Source organism: Pinus tabuliformis, chromosome 8 (genome assembly GCF_031772625.1).
Source record: "Pinus tabuliformis cultivar Carrire ecotype Pingquan chromosome 8, CPIR1, whole genome shotgun sequence".
Taxonomy (NCBI): Eukaryota; Viridiplantae; Streptophyta; class Pinopsida; order Pinales; family Pinaceae; genus Pinus; species Pinus tabuliformis.
The window spans coordinates 1,501,551,811-1,501,559,460 of NC_142294.1; the positions used below are offsets into that span (position 1 = coordinate 1,501,551,811).

General features: G+C 38.2%; 1 long non-coding RNA gene across 1 annotated transcript; it reads left to right on the forward strand.

Moving 5' to 3' along the window:
- The first annotated feature begins 7,188 nt into the window (after window positions 1-7,188).
- Window positions 7,189-7,650, forward strand: LOC149241537 (uncharacterized). The gene is made up of 2 exons (XR_016245638.1): window positions 7,189-7,380; window positions 7,509-7,650. It is a non-coding gene; the product is annotated as an uncharacterized LOC149241537 (long non-coding RNA).

Below are 7,650 nucleotides of genomic sequence, written 5' to 3' on the forward strand. Positions count from 1 at the left end.
TGCTACTGACCTTATATACCTGAGATCCCTGCATAAGCTTTGAGGCCATGTTGATGATGATTTGGGAGTCCCCTTCCACTATAAGAGGCAAGAGTCTCCGTTCCTGTGCCAAATTTAGTCCTCTCCATAGGCCCTCCAATTCTGCCGCATTGTTGGTATTCCAACCAATTGAGCCAACATAGGTTATTAGGGGGATTCCTTGGTAGTTTCTGATGCTTCCTCCGTATCCTGTTTTTCCTGGATTCCCTTTCGAGGCTCCATCGAAGTTAAGCTGGTATGCATTATTTGGGGGAGGTGTCCAACTTGATGGAGATTCTAGATGCTTTGAAGAGTTATCCTTTGATATTAACAGATGTTGTAATTGAATCTGCCAGTTATCCCATATGGCTTGTTCCTGCGGGAGAGATGGGAAGTCCTCTTTAGACCATCCTTTAACAGACAAAGTTTCTTTAATGTTCTGGTGCAGTCCCTGCCAAATTTGTTCAATTGGTTGAGCTTGATCTTTAAATATCCTTCTATTTCTTTCCTTCCAAATATTCCACATAAGTAATCCTGGTATGAGCTGCCATAGTGTGTTTAAGAGTTTACTTTTATACAGTTCTTGGGGCCAGGTGCGGAGAGTCCCTTTGATGTCTCCATTCACTCTTCCATCCTTCTGACATCGGAAGGCAATTTTTTCCCAGAGTTTCCTTCCCATTGGACAGGATTGCATAAGATGTAATGCTGATTCTTCTTCCTGTTTGCAGTTTGGGCAGATGGAAGGTCCAGCAAAGTTCCTTTTCTTGAGATTGTCCCATGTGAGAATTCTGTTGTGAGAGATAAGCCATAAAAAAGTTGAGACCTTCGGCCATATGGATGGGTTCCATATCCGATCCCATAATTGATCTTTTACTATCTTTTCTTTGATGAGTATTTTATAAGCTTCCCTGGTGGTGAAGGTACCTTTTTCCTCATATCCCCATCTAAGGGTGTCCCGGCCTGCCGAAGTGAGTATTTTCCTTTTTTGAAGCTCATTGGAGAGGGAGAGTTGAGTTTGCTCCGGGCTATGTGGTATTATGTGCCTGGCCTCTTTCCATTTTCTATGTTCTTGAGTGTTGTGTGAGTCCCAAAATCGACTCACCTTCTCATGATGTTGTATGTCTTGATCAGCAATACCTGGAATTGTGTCTCTGAGATTAGGGAGCTGCTGCCATGAGTCTTCCCAAAATCTAGCCGTGTGACCATCCTTCACCTCCCAAAAACTGTGTTTCTGAATTATATCCCTGTGTTGAATGGCTGAGTTCCAAATCACAGATCCTTTACTAGTTTCTGACATTCTAAGTCTCTCCTCCATGGATTTGTTGCTTGCATATTTCACTGTCCAAAGGTAGGCCCAAGGAGTTGTGGGATTGGTTAGCCATTTCCACCAGATTTTGGCTCCCATAACCATATTACTATGTTCTGGGTCCCTTAGTCCAATTCCCCCTGCCTTTTTGGGAAGACATGCTTTCTCCCATTTTACTAATGCCCATTTTCGATTAGGTCCTGAATTACCCCAAAGGAAGTTTCTCTGAAGCTGTTTGATAGCTTTAAGGACCCATTTGGGTGCTGCCAATATGGAGAACAGGTAAAGAGGCATGGTTTGAAGCACTGCTTTGATTAGAACTAGCCTACTTGCCATATTGAGCGCTCTATGCATCCACAGGGATAATCTGGCTTCCAGCTTCTCTAAAAGATTGTTCCATGAGGCATGCTTAAGAGCCGTGGCAAATAAAGGAGCCCCCAAATACTTAGATGGAAGGGAAGCAATGGAATAACCAAAGATACGGGCAATAGTTCTTTGAATGGATGGCGAAGTGTTGAAGAAGAAGATCTGGGATTTGACTTTGTTGATGAGGGCACCAGAGGCCTCCGAAAAATCTGCAAGATTTTTTTTTTTTTTTTATCATTATTAATGTAAATGCCATTTTATAATATTATTTTGTTTGGGTCTTTAGTGTTTTCAAAGAATTCTATAAATATTAATAGAGCCATTAAAATTTAAAATATAAATTCACCACATTATTTTATTTTTACTTCATTCCTCTATTATATTAAATGTACAAATTTTGATATATTAATTTAGAAAAAATAAATATTATGTAAGTTTATAATAAATTTTATTAAAATAAAATATATGAATAAGATTAAAATATTCACATATTGTAATTTATAATTAAAAAATGATAAATTGAAAAGAAAGATCCCACCAACATAGTATTAAAGATTTTTTTTTTAATTTTATAATAATGAAAGTGATAAATAAAAATATAATAACATATGGAATATATAAGAAAATGTTTGCCGCGCAGGTGATTTGATCTTCGCCCTCGGCCGCTCAGGTTAGGGCTTCTCCCTTCAGCACTCCTATCGTTGTTTATGACAACCATGGCGGACAGGAAGCCTCAGTGTTTGTTTGTAACAATCTCTGCAAACACATCGAAAAGGAGAAGGCTCTGGCAGATTTCCTTCACGCAACGTTCCAATCCAGCCTTCAGGGTAGCCGTAGCAAGCACAGCGCGGGATCACTACGCCTTCACAGCAGATCTGCACTCGCCATTTTGGTCTCGACCGGACAGTTATCCGGGCGCTTTGGCCACAAACCAGAGCAGGAGATCTCAACATTTGCATGGTCTCTGTTTGGATCTGGGGCAATTACTAGCTCTCCGAAACACAGTCTTTGCTTCAGATCTGACAAAGCTCAGCCAGATCCGATCACCCAGAAGGAAGTACAGCCCCCGCTCTGGCCAGATCTAGAGATCTGTACACATCCTGGCTCGGTCCTTTTCCAAACCGTAGTCCCAAATCGCAGAGAAGGGTCTGCATGGAATATCTGGACAGTGATGCCTGGAACCTGGAAATCCCAATTTATTTTACCTTCCCTATCAAATGTAGTTCAAACAATCTCAGAGAAACGGGATCCGCATTGCCGTCAGCGAAGGACTCGCAACCTAAGGAACGGATCTGATACCTCAGGCCTTGGGAGAGAGAGGCAAGAAGACGGGACGCGCACTTCAAGCATAAGAAGATATAAAATCCCCAGATCCGCCGTTGATCAAGCAGATCGGGCTCTCATCAAAAAGAACGGCCAAGAGCTTGCAGGTCTGCTCCCCCGGATAGGAAACGGCCACAGCAGCTCAAGAAGCCCTGGAATAGAGTCAAGGCCCTTACCTGACTCCTTTTAGATCCAAATTTCTCAACCCACAGGCAGAACCATCATGCAATGGGTTAGCCCTTCAGATCTGGTGCAGGAACTCAAACTGAATCTTGAGCGCAGAATGGGGATCCCTTCAAGCCTTCTGCGACTTATATTTCAAGGTAAACAACTTGAAGACCCTCTTCCCCTCTCTGCTTACAGCATTTCAAGAAACAGCTCTGTGGTGGTAACCCTTCGTTTGAGAGGAGGTGCAGTGGGACAGTCTTCCTCTACTCGGCCTTTCTCATACAAAGACGCAGTTCACTCTGAGATCCCCAAACCCCCGGAAGCCCTTAAATCCAAGGCCTTCTTGGTTGACAAGATTGAAGAAGTTCCCTCTGTTGAACTCATACATGAAGATTTGGCTTCCCATCTTCAAGAATTTGCAGAAAGAGCCATCATTTGCAGATTCAACGGATTGTGGCCGCGATCGCAGGATCTCTATGCATGGATCCATGCAAACTGGACACATCACTGTAAGATCTGTTTTTGCTCGAAAGGTTACTTCATTGTTTTATTTGATAACAGTAAGCATTATGAAAAGGCCTTAGCAGAGGGCCCTTGGTTCATGGGAACTGCAGGGCTATTCTTAACTCCTTGGTTCCCAGACTTTGATCCAGCTACTGCAGTCATCACCAAGACACCTGTATGGATCCGGCTTCCAAACTTACCTGCCCACCTATGGAGTACTCGGGTCTTCAGAGCCATAGGAGACACCTTGGGCAGCTTCATAAATGGGGATTTATGGCGGGAAGCCAAAGGTCTCTACTCATATGCAAGAATATGTGTGGAACTAGACCTGAGCAAAGGACTTCCAGAACAAATTAATCTCAAGATAAATGACTTTGTCTGGACCCAGACACTGGATTACGAGAATACTGCTTTTCGGTGCTGCCATTGCCACCAATCTGGGCATTTGCAGAATACATGCCCATCTCGCCCAACAAAAAAGAACAAGGCCAATGTCTCCAAGCCCAAGTCCAAACGATGGGCTCCTTGCTCTCCTCCTCCTGTCGTGGATTCTGATTCCTCCAGCTCTGAAGATGAAGACAGTGATGAAGAATTGAATCAGACTCCTCATTTCGTGGCCCCTTCCACAGATGGTCTGGCGCCTTCCTCTGACTCAGCCACTGCTCAGAAACGTGTCCATTTGTCCTCCTCCTCTGATTCAGAAAAGGAGGGCTCTGCTGTGGAGGACCCCAATCTTCAAGTTGTTATAGCTCATCCACCCCAAAATGGTTGGGTTGAAGTCAAAAAAAGGAAAGGGAAAAAGCTTCGTGTTGATGCCTCTACCCTCTCAGGGTAGGAATTAATGCTTCTTTAGGCTCCCAGTGACTTGTTGTAGCTCCTTGCTTGCTTAACTCCTTCTCCGGAACCGAGGTTGATAGTCCTATCATTTCCGGTTGCCGGTTTCCTGCCTCTCTGGAGTGTATCCTCTTGTACAATATTTTTGCTTAATAGAATTAGTCTTAATCGAGAAAAAAAAAATATAATAACATATACTATGTAAAGGTCACATTGTATAGATATTATAAACTAGCATAAATCCATCTTAGCTTGTTTATAATATCTATACATTGTGACATTTATATATTGTTATTATATTTTTATTTATCTCTTTTATAATTATAAAATTAAAGAAAAAAATTGTAATACAAAGTTCATCCAATCTTTCTTTTCAATTTATTATTTTTAATAAAATATATTATGAGTGTACATGATAATATATATGCAATAAAATCATGAATGCCATGGCTTCTGAAAACATCAATATACAAAATGAAAATCGCAGAAGCCTTAAATCTATAATATACATGATTTTTATTTTATTTTTTATAAATTAATATATAATAAAGTAATTCATAAAAATAAAATAATATGTTAAAAATATATATATTTTAAATTCTAATGGCCCTAATAATATTCATAAAACTCCTTAAAAATACTAATATCCTTAAAAAACAATATTATAAAAAAATATTTAAATTAATAATTAAAAAAAACACCCTCTTAATTTTTATATTCAAATTTATCATTTGTTTATTAATATTGTTTTTTAGCTTACAGTGAAGCCAACCAACTCAGTTAATTAGAAAAAAAATATAAAAGTACAAAAATGTTTAAATTTATTTTTTTCATATATTGGGAATATTCTTTATTGATAACATTCTTTATATATCAATAGCACTTTATTTTTATATAACAATGGGTCTTTTTAGAATTTATTCACGATGAGTCATCTCTGGTGTTGCATAGTTTGGGCTTAGTCAACCAAGCTACGTCGTTTCAGGTGGTTTTAGGCGGTATATGCTATGGTTTCAAGGTTAGATGTAATGGCAGGCAAGCCGCAGAGAATAAAATAGCCAAGATACAGCAGGCGAAAGAAGAGAATGGAAACAACGGCTCTTCGACTTTCAGTTGGTGATTGGACCTTCCAATTAGGATTATTAATTAAAAATTAGCGTAACTTACAAGGTTACGATGGGCATGAGATCGCATCCCTCTCTCTGGTTATACAACGGAGAATGTTCACGAGCATGAAATTTTAACTATTTTTTTTTAAATATGAAATTTTTAAGTCTATTTTCACAGTTTGAAATAGATATAGTTCAGTATGGGAGAGATTTGTAAATATAATGTTTGAAAATATATATGACAATATTTTTATCATATTTTTAATTAGGTTAAAATTATAAATATTCTTAATATAATATTTTAAAATTATAATTTAACCTACCTGATGTTTATTATAATATATAATTTATAATCACGAAATAGAGTTGATTTAAAGCAGAAACCAACCATAATAATATATGTATTAATATATTATTTTATACTTTATACTTATGATTAATATCATCTTAATATCATTTAAGATATAAAATGTTTATTATAACATCTAATTTATACATAGGGTTGGTTTAAAGCATCAACCTAAGGCGGAAACAATACTTTTAGTTAAACTTGAAAGGATACAAGAATGGAAAGAGTTTGCAGGTCTTCACGAGGAAAGTATTGTACACACAGAAGTTTAGTAGCAATCAGCTAATATTTTTATTCACCATGTTTTTATTTCCCTTTTAGAATTTTCCCAATCTTTGGGCATATTTGGAATAGAATTTAGGGTTCATTTTTGGGCATATTTGTGGAATGATTTTTTGGGTTTAGTTTGTGTTTTTATTGTTTCACTTTGCCCAATAGATCAATGATTTTTTGGGTTTAGTTTGCGTTTCTATTCTTTCACTTTACCCAATAGATCAATTTTATTAATGCACCATAAGTAATGGTTATTTAATTTTTTTGGACCAGGTATCTAGGCTCATAATCGGGTTTTGAATCAATAATGACTATGTTTACATTCAAAGTAATAACGATTAATTATATAGTGTTACTAGTATGAATGTTAAGGTTAAACATTTTTATCTTTTTATATGCTTTTATAATTGACTCAATTTTGCACTATAACGTTCAGAAAATTATAAATTGAGGTTATTAATGTTTTAAAGAGTTTTATAGATAATAACAAAACCATTAAAATTTAAAATATAAACTCTTTATCATATTAATTAATTTTTTCACCATGTTTTTAAATCTCTTTTTAAATTTCTTGTCACGACCACATTCTAACTTATACCATAAATACAAAAAATTTGTTGTTACCTAACCCCTACAAGTCACTTCCCACCGTGACCACAAGGGATTCAGCACCATGGTATAACATTATAATTCATGCGCAAAACTTATTTCACTTTGTATTAACAGGTTATGACTTACCAACATATTGGTTTTCACGCCTGTATAGTTACGTTACACCTTACTCGCTCCAGCACTTATGCAACAACCTTAATGTATTGAGTACTTGTTCATTTAACACAGCACCAGGTGGTAAGCGGATGTTATTCCAGCTCATCCATCCTGTGGCCAGGTGGAAAGAATCCATGTGAACGTTCAGAGGGTTGTACATCTACGGTTTTCGCGCCAGCCTTCCCGCTCATACGAACGATGGCGATCACTCCATCTAATCGTAGGGCTCAGATTGGTTCAAAGGTTTGGCCGGCAACATATAAGCCACCGGGTTCTTCGGCCTCAGTTCATTTGCGTCCAGAGCGCACCTCAGCTCAGCAGAACTTCCTCCGCACCGCACTAGTTCTGCCACTCTCTCTCGGGTATGAACCTCTCTGTCCATAGCAATAATATACAGGTTTACAGTCTTGTACTTTGACAATTTATTATGTAGCTCATTGAACCTTTGCTTTCCTCTATTCCAGTTAACGATGGTGTATTTTCTGTGCAGGAGGGTTTGGACTTTACAGCTTCTACTGCCTGCAAGGAGTGTGTGCCGGTCCACGGTCATTCCGGGTGAGTCATCATTCTTGTAAGCGTTGTTATGTAGAGGGTATCTGTTGTTAAGTGGAATGGAGGTCTCCACAGGCCGA